We start from the raw sequence: 13,647 nt of genomic DNA, 5'->3' as shown, positions 1-13,647 counted from the left end.
GGGTTGATTTTAGTTGTATGGATTGCTTATCCGGTGTGCCCTGAGAACGAGATATGTGCAGCTCCTATCGGGATTTGTCGGCACATTCGGGTGGTTTTGCTGGTCTTGTTTTACCATTGTCAAAATGTCTTGTAACCGGGATTCCGAGTCTGATCGGGTCTTCCTGGGAGAAGGAATATCCTTCGTTGACTGTGAGAGCTTGTGATGGGCTAAGTTGGGACACCCCTGCAGGGTTTTGAACTTTCGAAAGCTGTGCCCGCGGTTATGGGCAGATGGGAATTTGTTAATATCCGGTTGTAGAGAACCTGAAACTTAACTTAATTAAAATGCATCAACCGCGTGTGTAGCCGTGATGGTCTCTTTTCGGCGGAGTCTGGGAAGAGAACACGGTCTCATGTTATGCTTGAACGTAAGTAGTTTTAGGATCACTTCTTGATCATGATAGCTTATCGACCGTGCTTTGCTTCTCTTCTCGCTCTCATTTGCGTAAGTTAGCCACCATATATGCTAGTGCTTGCTGCAGCTCCACCTCACTACCCCCATTTCCTACCCATAAGCTTAAATAGTCTTGATCGCGAGGGTGTGAGATTGCTGAGTCCCCGTGACTCACAAATTACTTCCAAAACCAGTTGCAGGTGCCGTTGATACCAGTGCAGATGATGCAGCTGAGCTCAAGTGGGAGCTCGATGAAGATCATGTTCGTTGGGTTGTTTCATTTCCTTTCGATCAGTAGTGGAGCCCAGTTGGGGCGATCGGGGATCTTTTGCATTAGGGGTTTTTTTTCTTTATTTGGTTCCATAGTTGGACCTTGATTGTATCTGGATGATGTAATGATATATGTATGTATTGTGTGAAGTGGCGATTGTAAGCCAACTCTTTATCCCTTCTTATTCAGTACATGGGATGTGTAAAGATTACCCCTCTTGCGACATGCCTACTATGCAGTTATGCCTCTAAGTCGTCCTCTGACACGTGGGAGATATAGCCGCATCGTGGGTGTTACAAGTAATAAAAGTAAATAAGGTGCAGCAAGATGTCCCAATCCTTTTTGTAGCAAAGGACAAGCCTGGACAAACTCTTATATAAAGTAAAGCGCTCCCGAGGACACATGGGAATTATCTTTAAGCTAGTTTTCATCACGTTCATATGATTTGCGTTCGGTACTTTGATAATTTGATATGTGGGTGGATCGGTGCTTGGGTACTGCCCTTACTTGGACAAGCATCCCACTTATGATTAATCCCTATTGTAAGCATCCGCAACTACAACAGAAGTATTAAGCTAAACCTAACCATAGCATGAAACATATGGATCCAAATCAGCCCCTTACGAAGCAACGCATAAACTAGGGTTTAAGCTTCTGTCACTCTAGAAACCCATCATCTACTTATTACTTCCCAATGCCTCCCTCTAGGCCCAAACAATGGTGAAGTGTCATGTAGTCGACGTTCACATGACACCACTAGAGGGATGACAACATACATCTCATCAAAATATCGAACGAATACCAAATTCACATGACTACTTATAGCAAGAATTCTCCCATGTCCTCAGGAACAAACATAACTACTCACAAAGCATATTCATGTTCATAATCAGAGGGGTATTAATATGAATAATGGATCTGAACATATGATCTTCCACCAAGTAAACCAACTAGCATCAACTACAAGGAGTAATCAACACTACTAGCAACCCACGGGTACCAATCTGAGGTTTGGATACAAAGATTGGATGCAAGAGATGAACTAGGGTTTGAGATGAGATGGTGCTGGTGAAGATGTTGATGGAGATTGACCCCCTCCCGATGAGAGGATCGTTGGTGATGACGATGGTGGTGATTTCCCCCTCCTGGAGGGAAGTTTCCCTGGCAGAACAGCTCCGTCAGAGCCCTAGATTGGTTCCGCCAAGGTTTCGCCTCGTGGCGGTGGAGTTTCGTCCCGTGAGCTTTCTTATCATTTTTTTCCTCGACGAAAGACTCCATATAGCCAAAGATGGGCATCAGAGGGCCACTAGGGGGCCCACGAGGCAGGGGGCGCGCCCCCTACCCTCATGGATGGTGGGTGGCCCCCCTCTGGTACTTCCTTCGCCCAATATTTTTTATATATTCTAAAAATAATTCCCGTGGAGTTTCAGGACTTTTGGAGATGTGCAGAATAGGTCTATAATATTTGCTCCTTTTCCAGCCCAGAATTCTAGATGCCGGTATTCCCCCCCTTCATGTAAACCTTGTAAAATAAGAGAGAATAGGCATAAGTATTGTGACATAATGTGTAATAACAGCCCATAATGCAATAAATATCGATATAAAAGCATGATGGAAAATGGATGTATCAGTCATCATACCGAGGTTTGCCAAATGTTCATAACGTCTGCATCTGCTCCTACAATAGGTCCGTCACCTAGCGGTGCATCAAAGGACATAATTCTTCTATGCAACAATGAGGATAATCCTCAGATCACGGACCTAGTACGCATCATTTCTACTATCATCTTTCAACTTATTTTTCTCTAGGAACATATCAAAAAATAAAACAGGGAGCTATACGTGAGCTATTGATCTACAACATAAATATGCAAAATACTATTAGGTACTAAGTTCATGATAAATTAAAGTTCAATTAATCATATTACTTAAGAACTCCCACTTAGATAGACATCCCTCTAATCATCTAAGTGATCACATGATCCACATCAACTAAACCATGTCCGATCATCACATGAGATGGAGTAGTTTTCAATGGTGAACATCACTATGTTGATCATATCTACTACATGATTCACACTCGACATTTCGGTCTTAGTGTTCCGAGGCCATATCTGCATATGCTAGGCTCGTCAAGTTTAACCCGAGTATTCTGCATGTGCAAAACTGGCTTCCACCCGTTGTATGTGAACGTAGAGCTTATCACACCCGATCATCATGTGGTGTCTCAGCAAGAAGAACTGTCGCAACGGTGCATACTCAGGGAGAACACTTATACCTTGAAATTTTAGTAAGGGGTCATCTCATAATGCTACCGTCGTACTAAGAAAAATAAGATGCATAAAAGATAAGCATCACATGCAATCAAAATATGTGACATGATATGGCCATCATCATCTTGTGCCTTTGATCTTCATCTCCAAAGTACCGTCATGATCTCCATTGTCACCGGCATGACACCATGATCTCCATCATCTTGATCTTTATCAACGTGTCATCACATGGTCATCTCGCCAACTATTGCTTTTGCAACTATTGCTATCGCATAGCGATAAAGCAGAGCAATTATATGGCGCTTGCATCTTATGCAGTAAAGAGACAACCATAAGGTTCCTGCCAGTTGCCAATAACTTTAACAAAACATGATCATCTCATACAACAATTTATATCTCGTCATGTCTTGACCATATCACATCACAACATGCCCTGCAAAAACAAGTTAGACATCCTCTACTTTGTTGTTGCAAGTTTTACGTGGCTGCTACAGGCTTAGCAAGAACCGTTCTTACCTACGCATCAAAACCACAACGATTTTTCATGAAGTGTCATGCTTTAACCTTCAACAAGGACCAGGTGTAGTCACACTTGATTCAACTAAAGTTGGAGAAACATAGACCCACTAGCCACCTGTGTGCGAAGCACGGCGGTAGAACCAGTCTCATGAACGCGGTCATGTAATGTCGGTCTGGGCCGCTTCATCCAACAATACCGCCGAATCAAAGTATGACATGCTGGTAAGCAGTATGACTATTATCGCCCACAACTCTTTGTGTTCTACTCGTGCATATAACATCTACGCATATACCTGGCTCGGAAGCCACTGTTGGGGAACACGGTAATTTCAAAAATTTCCTACGCACACGCAAGATCAATATGGTGATGCATAGCAATGAGAAGGGGAGAGTATGTCTACGTACCCTCATAGACCGAAAGTGGAAGCGTTATGAAATGCGGTTGATGTAGTCGAACGTCTTCATCATTCAACTGATCAAGTACCGAACGCACGGCACCTCCGTGATCTGCACACGTTCAGCTTGGTGACGTCCCTTGTACTCTTGATCTAGTTGAGGCCGAGGGAGAGTTTCATCAGCACGACGGTGTGATGACGGTGATGATGAAGTTACCGACGTAGGGCTTCGCCTAAGCACTACAACAATATAACCGAGGTGGAAATCTGTGGAGGGGGACACCGCACACGGCTAAACAATCAACTTGTGTATCTATGGGGTGCCCCCCTCCCCCGTATATAAAGGAGTAGAGGAGGGGAGGGCCGGCCCTCATAGGGCGTGCTCAAGGGGGGGAGTCCTACTCCCAGTAAGAGTAGGTTTCCCTCCTTCCTAGTAGGAGTAGGAGAAGAAGGAAGAGGGAGAGAGAAGGAAGAAGAAGGGGGGCCGGCCCCCCACCCAATTTGGATTGGGCTTGGGGGTGCCCTCCACCTGGCCGCCTCCTCCTCTCTCCCACTAAGGCCCAATAAGGCCCATTGACTCCCCGCGGGGTTCCGGTAACCCCCCGATACTTCGGTAAATGCCTGAACTCATCCGGAACCATTCCTATGTCCAAACATAGCCTTCCAATATATCAATCTTTATGTCTCGACCATTTCGAGACTCCTCGTCATGTCCGTGATCACATCCGGGACTCCAAACTACCTTCGGTACATTAAAACACATAAACTCATAATACCAATCGTCATCGAACGTTAAGCGTGCGGACCCTATGGGTTCGAGAACTATGTAGACATGACCGATACTCATCTCCGGTCAATAGCCAATAGCAGAACCTGGATGCTCATATTGGTTCCTATATATTCTACAAAGATCTTTCTCGGTCAAACCGCATAACAACATATGTTGTTCCCTTTGTCATCGGTATGTTACTTGCCCGAGATTCGATCGTCGGTATCTCAATACCTAGTTCAATCTCGTTACCGGCAAGTCTCTTTACTAGTTTTGTAATGCATCATCCTGCAACTAACTCATTAGTCACATTGCTTGCAAGGCTTATAGTGATGTGCATTACCAAGAGGGCCCAGAGATACCTCTCCGAAACACGGAGTGACAAATCCTAATCTCAATCTATGCCAACTCAACAAACACCATCGGAGACACTTGTAGAGCATCTTTATAATCACCCAGTTATGTTGTGATGTTTGATAGCACACAAGGTGTTCCTCCGGTATTCGGGAGTTGCATAATCTCATAGTCATAAGAACATATATAAGTCATGAAGAAAGCAATAGCAATAAACTAAACGATCATAGTGCTAAGATAACGGATGGGTCTTGTCCATCACATCATTCTCTAATGATGTGATCCCGTTCATCAAATGACAACACAAGTCCATGGCTAGGAAACTTAACCATCTTTGATTAACAAGCTACTCAAGTAGAGGCATACTAGGGACACTATGTTTGTCTATGTATTCACACATGTACTAAGTTTCCGGTTAATACAATTCTAGCATGAATAATAAACATTTATCATGATATAAGGAAATATAAATAACAACTTTATTATTGCCTCTAGGGCATATTTCATTCATGAACTAGGTATGAAGATACCGACAATCGAATCTCGAGCAAGTAACATACCGATGACAAAGGGAATAATGTATGTTGTCATTACAGTATGATCGATAAAGATCTTCGTAGAATATGTGGGAACCAATATGAGCATCCAGATTACACTATTGGTTATTGACCAGAGAGGTGTCTCGGTCATGTCTACATAGTTCTTGAACCCGTAGGGTCCGCACGCTTAACATTCGATGACGATTTTGTATTATATGAGTTATGTGATTTGGTGACCGAATGTTGTTTGGAGTCCCGGATGAGATCACGGACATGACGAGGAGTCTTGAAATGATATATAGGTAAAGATTCATATATATGACGGTAGTATTCGGACACTGGGAGTATTTTGGGGGTACCGGGTACGTATCGGGTCACCGGAAGGGGTTCCACGCAACCCATGGTAAGCTATGTGGGCCTAATGGGCCAAGAGTTGGACAGACCAGCTCCAAAAGGGGCTGGTGCGCCCCCTAGAGGCCAAATAGGAGGAGAAGGAAAGGAAGGGAAGGTAGAAGGAAAGGGGAGGATTCGGCCTCCCCCTTTCCTTCCCCTCCTCCCTCTCTTTCCTTCCCCCTCCGATGGATATGGAAGGGGGAGGCCGACTTGGAGGAGGCGCCCAAGTAGGATTACTCCTACTTGGGGCGCCCCTTGCAGTCCCTCCCCCTCTCCCACCTATATATATGTGGGGGGGCACCTCTAGAACACACAACATTGATTCCTAGCCGTGTGTGGCGCCCCCCTCCACAGTTTACGCCTCCTGTCATATTGTCGTAGTGCTTAGGCAAAGCCCTGCATGGATCACTTCACCATCACCATCACCACACCGTCGTGCTGACGAAACTCTCCCTCGACACTTTGCTGGATCAAGAGTTTGAGGGACTTCATCGAGCTGAACGTGTGCAGAACTTGGAGGTGTCGTACATTCGGTGCTTGATCGGTCGGAACGAGAAGAAGTTCGACTACATCAACCGCGTTGTCAAACGCTTCCGCTTTCGGTCTACGTACCCTGGACACACTCTAGTCCTCTCATTGCTATGCATCTCCTAGATAGATCTTGCATGAGCGTAGGAAAATTTTGAAATTGCATGTTACGTTTCCCAACAGTTGGTGCTCTTAGCTTGCCAGGCGGGCAGTGCGGTCAAAACACATCTTTATACTTGTAGGTGTTGCAACTTTGTTCGCATCGACGGTGGCTTTGGGTGGATCTTTGTATTTATCTTGTCAGACTTTGTTGAATAACTTAATAAAGATGGTTGCATGCATCATTTTGATGCAGAGGCTGGCGATAATCCTCCTTTTTGAAAAACAATCTACTACCCCTATGAAAACACGAGAAGGCAGATCCAAATCATCATCTAGACCATCTAATCCCAAAATCTAAAGGTCCAAAACCTTTTAATGTTGATCACCTAAGACATTGAGTGCATCCCGGTTCACTAAAGCACCAATCCAACACTAATATGTCTCTACCGCTTTTTCGTCATCTCCAAAAAATATGTGAGAATGATCCATCTCTCCCTATTGCCATCGCCAACTGGTCGTCCTTCGGAGGGTCGCTGACAACTGCTCCACTACTGGAAATATGCCTTGGAGGCAATAATAAAGATGTTATTACCATATCTCCTTGTTCATGATAACTATTTATTATCCATGCTAGAATTGTATTGACCGGAAACTTAAATACATGTGTGGATACATAAACAGACACCATGTCCCTAGCAAGCCTCTAATAGCTAGCTCGTTGATTAAAGATGGTTAAGGTTTCCTAACCATGGACATGGGTTGTCATTTAATAACGGGGTCACATCATTAGGAGAATGATGTGATGGACATACCCAATTATAAGCTTACCATCTAATCATGTCACTAAGTTCAATTTGCCATAGCTTTCTTCATGTCAAGTATCTGTTCCTTAGACCATGAGATCATGCCACTCCTGAATACCGGAAGAATACTTTATGGGCTATCAAATGTCACTTTGTAACTGGGTGATCATAAAGGTGCTCTACAAGTATCTCAGAAAGTGTTTGTTGGGTTGCATGGATCGGGACTGGGATTTTTTGCTTCGTGTGATGGAGAAATATCTTTGGGCACTCTCGGTAATAGAACATCATGAATAGCTTGCAAGCATGTGACTAATGAGTTCAGTCATGGGGATCTTGTATTACAGAACGAGTAAAGAGACTTGCCAGTAACAAGATTTAACTAGGTATGGAGATATAGATGATCGAACCTCGGGCAAGTAACATACCGCCGGACAAAGGGAATTGTATACGGGATTAAATAAATACTCGACATCATGGTTAAAACCGATATGGGCATCCAGGTCCTGCTATTGATTATTGATCAGAGAGGTGTCTCAGTCATGTCTACATGATTCTCGAACCCGTAGGGTCACACACTTCATGTTCGGTGACGCTAGGGTAGTAATGGGATATTAATAATGGCAAGACCGAATATTGGTCAGAGTCTCGGATGGGATTCGGGACATCAGAGGAGCTCCAGAATGGTTGATACGTCCATTTTGCATCATATTTTCCTACTGTTATTTATGATGTTTTTTAACATAATAATGCTTTTTGGAGTAATTCTAATGCCTTTTCTCTCATAATTTGCAAGGTACACACAAAGAGGAAGAATTCCAGCAGGTGGAAATCTGGACCTGGAAAAGCTACCTCAGGCTACCTATTCTGCGCAACTCCAAACAAGCTGAAACTCCATGGAGAATTTTTATGGAATATATGAAGAATATTGGAGCAAATAAGTACTAGAGGAGGCCCACCAGGTGGGCACAACCCACCTGGGCGCCAGGGAGCCTAGGCGCACCCTGGTGGGTTGTGCTCACCCAGGCCCACCTTCGGTGCCCATCTTCTGGTATATAAGTCATTTTGAACTAGAAATAATAAGGGGAGGACTTTCGAGACAGAGTGTCACCGTCTCAAGGCGGAACTTAGGCAGGAGCACTTTTGCCCACCGGTGGAGCGATCCCGCCAGGGTAACTTCCCTCCCGAAGGGGGAAATCATCATCATCATCATCACCAACAATTCTCCCATCTTGGGGAGGGCAATCTCCATCAACTCTTCAACATCACCATCTCATCTCAAACCCTAGTTCATCTCTTGTGTTCAATCTTGTTACCGGAACTATAGATTTGTGCTTGTGGGTGACTAGTAGTGTTGATTACATCTTGTAGTTGATTACTATATGGTTTATTTTGTGGAAGATTATATGTTCAGATCCAATATTCAATTTAATACCCCTCTGATTTTGAGCATGATTATCATTTGTGAGTAGTTACTTTTGTTCTTGAGGTCACAGGAGAAATCATGTTGCAAGTAATCATGTGAACTTGATATGTGTTCGATATTCTGATAGTATGTATGTTGTGATTCCCTTAGTGGTGTCATGTGAACGTCGACTACATGACACTTCACCATATTTGGGCCTAAGGGAATGCATTGTGGAGTACCAATCAGATGATGGGTTGCGAGAGTGACAGAAGCGTAAACCCCAGTTTATGAGTGTAGCGACCAGACCTCAAACGGTCCAATCTCTGTGCTCCGGTGTCATCCCTGGATCAGTAATGCTGACACCACACAGTACTTGAAGGATTTATAGCAGAGTAGCAATCACACACTTATTACATCGAGTGTCTCAAGAGAGAACTTATTACAATAAATATGGCTTAAGGCCATCTAATAACGATAACAGCGGAAGGCTTGGAAGATAAGTGAGTCCATCAACTCCAACGGCATCGCTGAGTATAGAACCACGACCTAAAACTCCTTAATCATCGTCTGAAAAGTCTGCAACATTAACGTTGCAGCCCGAAAACGGGTCAGCACATGGAATATACTGGCAATGTAACACATAGAGAGAAATGAAATGAAACAGCTATTCTATATGCATATTTGGCTGGTGGAAAGCTCTATGGTTACAGTTTTGCGAAAAGCTAATTTTTTTCCTACTGCAAAGGAATAAATTTATTTAACTATCATGGTGGTTGTTAATCATTGAGAATGGTTGACAGCATTCTCAATCCCAATTAAACATCATCATTAAACAAAACCCAACAAAATTAATTTTAGAGTAACATGTTGAGATTCACATGATAATCCAGGTACTAGATACTCAAGATGTCCATAACCGGGGACTCGGCTAACCATGATTAGATTTACACTCTGCAGAGGTTTGCGCACTTTTCCCCACAAGACTCGATCGCCTCCGTTTGATTTCTCGCACTACACGGTGTTTGAGAAACGGATGGCCGAGACATAGTCTTTCAGAAGAGCTAGCACCTTACGATGGGTAGAACGTACCACCTACATCCCCTACATCTGCTAGTCTACCACTGTAAGAGTTCGCACGACTTAGTCAACTATGCTAGAGCCCATAATAGCTTGTGGCTGCACACGGAAGTTTCTAGCATGAATAATCTCATGATCCCTTTGAGCCTGGGTGGCGGTCCATAAATAAAAACAGGCAATCCTGGAATACCCAGGTACCTCAATCCACCCAGCTGTGTGTTTAAGTTGCCACCTTAAATAAACCATTAATTAACAATCTCACATCTGTCATGGATACACTCACCCAATCCACGTCTACTAGCATAGCATGGCATAATGAGCAACGTAGAAGTAACTCCCAAAGGTTTGATAATTAAACAGGTAATAGGTACTACCTCAACTACTTCCCAAACCCACAATTTAATTAGATCCTAATCATGCAATGTCTAATGATTGATCTAATGCAATAAAACTAGGTAGTAGGAGGTATGATCAAAGTGTTACTTGCCTTGCTGATGATCCGGGAAACCTAGCGATTCGAAGTAACAAGCGGCGCACTTCGGGTACTCTATCGCAAACAAACAAGCATACAATAAGTACTCAACTAATGCACAAGTAAAACTCAAATAAGAGATCTAACCAGAAGGTTCAACTTAAGAACTCCGGTTGGCAAAAAAATCAAATCGAACGAAAGACAAACAGTAAAAGAAACTGGCTTCGTTTACTATTCTGGATCTAAGGCAATTTTTACAGTGGCAAAAACTTGTTTGAGTTGGTTAATCGGAAAGAGGGTTTCGAGATGAAACTCCAGGCGCTTGAATCGCCTGATTCCGATAAACGAGCGAAAAGTTAGACTAAAACAAAAATCGGATCAAAAATTGTGATCAGAAAAATCGCGGATTTAATCCGAGAAAAAAGAAAAACGACGAACGTTCGTTAAAACGAACAAACGGACGAACGCTCACTATTTAAATAAACCGGAAAACCGATCTATTAAAAAAACCTAAACTAAAAAAACGAACAAAACCGTCGGAAAACCGAACGGTTTTTTCGGGAAAAACCGGCGACTAAAAAAAACTACCTCCGGCAACTCCAGCGACTATTCCGGTGGCGGCGGCGGTGGTCCGGCGGTCGGCGGCAAGGTGGCGGTGGCGGCGCGGGGCGAAGGCGGCGGCGGTGCGGCAAGGCGGCGCGGCAAGGCGGCGGCGAAGGCGGCGGCGGGCGCGGGGCTAGGGTTTGGGGGGCTTCCGGCTAGGCCTCCCCGCCTTTTAAAGCCGGACGGGCCTTAGTGTCCGGGTAGGACACGGCCCGTAGGTCGGTTGCGCGTTTTTTATGAATATTTACGCTCAGAAAAAAAACAAAAGGACTACTAAACGGACTCCAAAAATCCCGAAATAAATTTTTCCCGGCTTCTAAAATCAAGCCGCACAGGATGAACATTTATTTGGGGCCTAAATGCAATTTTGAGAAATGCGCATTTTTCCTAAATTCAAATAAAATAGCAAATAAAACCAAATAAAATATTGTTTGATTTTTTTATTAAATCCTCAATATTTCTTTATTTTTGGGAAAGTCATTTTATTCCCTCTCTCTTATTTTTATATTAGAAATAATTGAAGATAAAATAAATAAAATCAAATGATCCTATTCTCACAATTTGAGACAACTCAAACATGAAAATAATGAAATCCCCAACTCTCTCCGAGGGTCCTTGAGTTGCGAAAATTTCTAGGATCAACCAAAATGCAATGAATATGATATGCAATGATGATCTAGTGTATAACATTACAAATTGAAAATTTGGGATGTTACAAACCTACCCCCCTTAAGATGAATCTCGCCCTTGAGATTCGGGTTGGCTAGAAAATAGGTGAGGGTGGTCTTTCAGCAATTCTTCCTCTCGTTCCCAGGTGGCTTCATCCTCCATGTGGTGGCTCCACTGAACCTTGCAAAATTTGATAACCTTGCTGCGGGTGACTCGACTGGCATATTCTAGAATCTTAACTGGTTTCTCCTCATAGGTCAAATCACTGTCCAACTGAATTGCTTCCAGTGGTACCGTATCTCTCAGCGGTATGTCAGCCATTTCTGCGTGGCACTTCTTCAACTGGGATACATGAAACACGTCGTGAAATCCTGACAGTCCTTCGGGTAATTCCAACTTGTAGGCTACTTCTCCCATACGCTCCAAAACTTTGTATGTGCCTACAAAACGTGGCGCTAGTTTTCCCTTAACTCCAAAGCGCTTAACTCCTCGAAGTGGAGATACTCGAAGATAAACTCAGTCTCCAACTTCGTAAACTGTCTCCTTGCGTTTAGAATCTGCATAACTCTTCTGCCTGGACTGATCTACCTTGAGCCTATCGCGAATCAATTACACTTTCTGTTCAGACTCCTTTATCAGATCCGGTTCAAACAACTGGCGGTCTCCAACTTCATCCCAAGACAATGGGGTCCTGCACCTCCTTCCATACAAGGCTTCGAAAGGGGCCATCTTCAAACTGGATTGATAGTTGTTGTTGTAAGAGAACTCTGCATATGGCAAATTCTCATCCCAACTAGATCCATAATCTAGCGCACAAGCTCTTAGCATATCCTCCAAAATCTGATTGACTCTCTCGGTCTGTCCATCTGTCTGCGGGTGAAAAGTTGTGCTAAACTCTAGTCTGGTTCCCAAGGTCTCATGCAACTGATTCCAGAACTTTGAAGTAAACTGGGTTCCTCTATCTGATACAATGCTCCTTGGAACTCCATGCAGACATACGATCCTGGTCATGTATACCTTTGCCAACTTTGCACTGGTATAGGTAGTCTTTACTGGAATGAAATGAGCTACCTTTGTCAAGCGATCGACTACAACCCATATCGAGTCATAGCCTGAACGTGTTCTGGGCAATCCTGTAATAAAATCCATGCCTAGCTTATCCCACTTCCATTCGGGTATCGACCATGGTTGTAGCAATCCTGCTGGTTTCTGATGCTCTGCCTTCACTCTCTAACATACATCACAAACTGCTACATACTCCGTAATATCCTTCTTCATTCCGGTCCACCAGAAAATATCCTTCAAATCCAAATACATCTTGGTATTTCCTGGGTGAATCGAGTATGGTGAGTCATGGTCCTCTTGCAAAATTAGCTTCCTGATCTCCGAATCATTTGGCACATAAACACGATCTTCAAACCATATGGTATCGTGCTCATCCTCACGAAATCCCTTAGCTTTTCCTTTGCTAATTTTCTCCTTAATAGAAGCAATCTCCTTGTCAGTCTTTTGGGCTTCTCTGATTTTATCCATCAATGTAGATTGAATCTCCAATGCTGCTACATAGCCTCTTGGAACTATTTCCACACATAGCTCTCGAAGATTTTCGGCTAACTCACTTGGTAAATCTCCCGTCATTAGGGTGTTGACATGGCTTTTACAGCTCAACGCGTCAGCTACTACGTTAGCCTTTCCGGGGTGATAATGCAATTTCATATCATAATCTTTGATGAGCTCCAACCATCTCCTTTGTCTGAGGTTCAACTCCTTCTGTATGAAAATATAATTCAAACTCTTGTGATCCGTGTACACCTCGCAATGGTTTCGAATCAGAAAATGTCTCCAAGCCTTCAATGCATGCACTACGGCTGCTAACTCCAAATCATGCGTAGCATAATTCAACTCATGAGGCTTAAGTTGTCGTGAGGCATATGAAACAACTCTCCCTTCCTGCATCAGCACTGCTCCAAGTCCTCGACGTTAAGCGTCGCAATACACCTCATAATCCTTGGTCTGATCCGGTAAAATCAACACTGGTGA

This window comes from Triticum aestivum, chromosome 6A (genome assembly GCF_018294505.1).
Source record: "Triticum aestivum cultivar Chinese Spring chromosome 6A, IWGSC CS RefSeq v2.1, whole genome shotgun sequence".
Lineage (NCBI taxonomy): Eukaryota > Viridiplantae > Streptophyta > Magnoliopsida > Poales > Poaceae > Triticum > Triticum aestivum.
The sequence above is the reverse complement of the archived record's forward strand: the minus strand, read 5'-3'. Positions refer to the sequence as shown.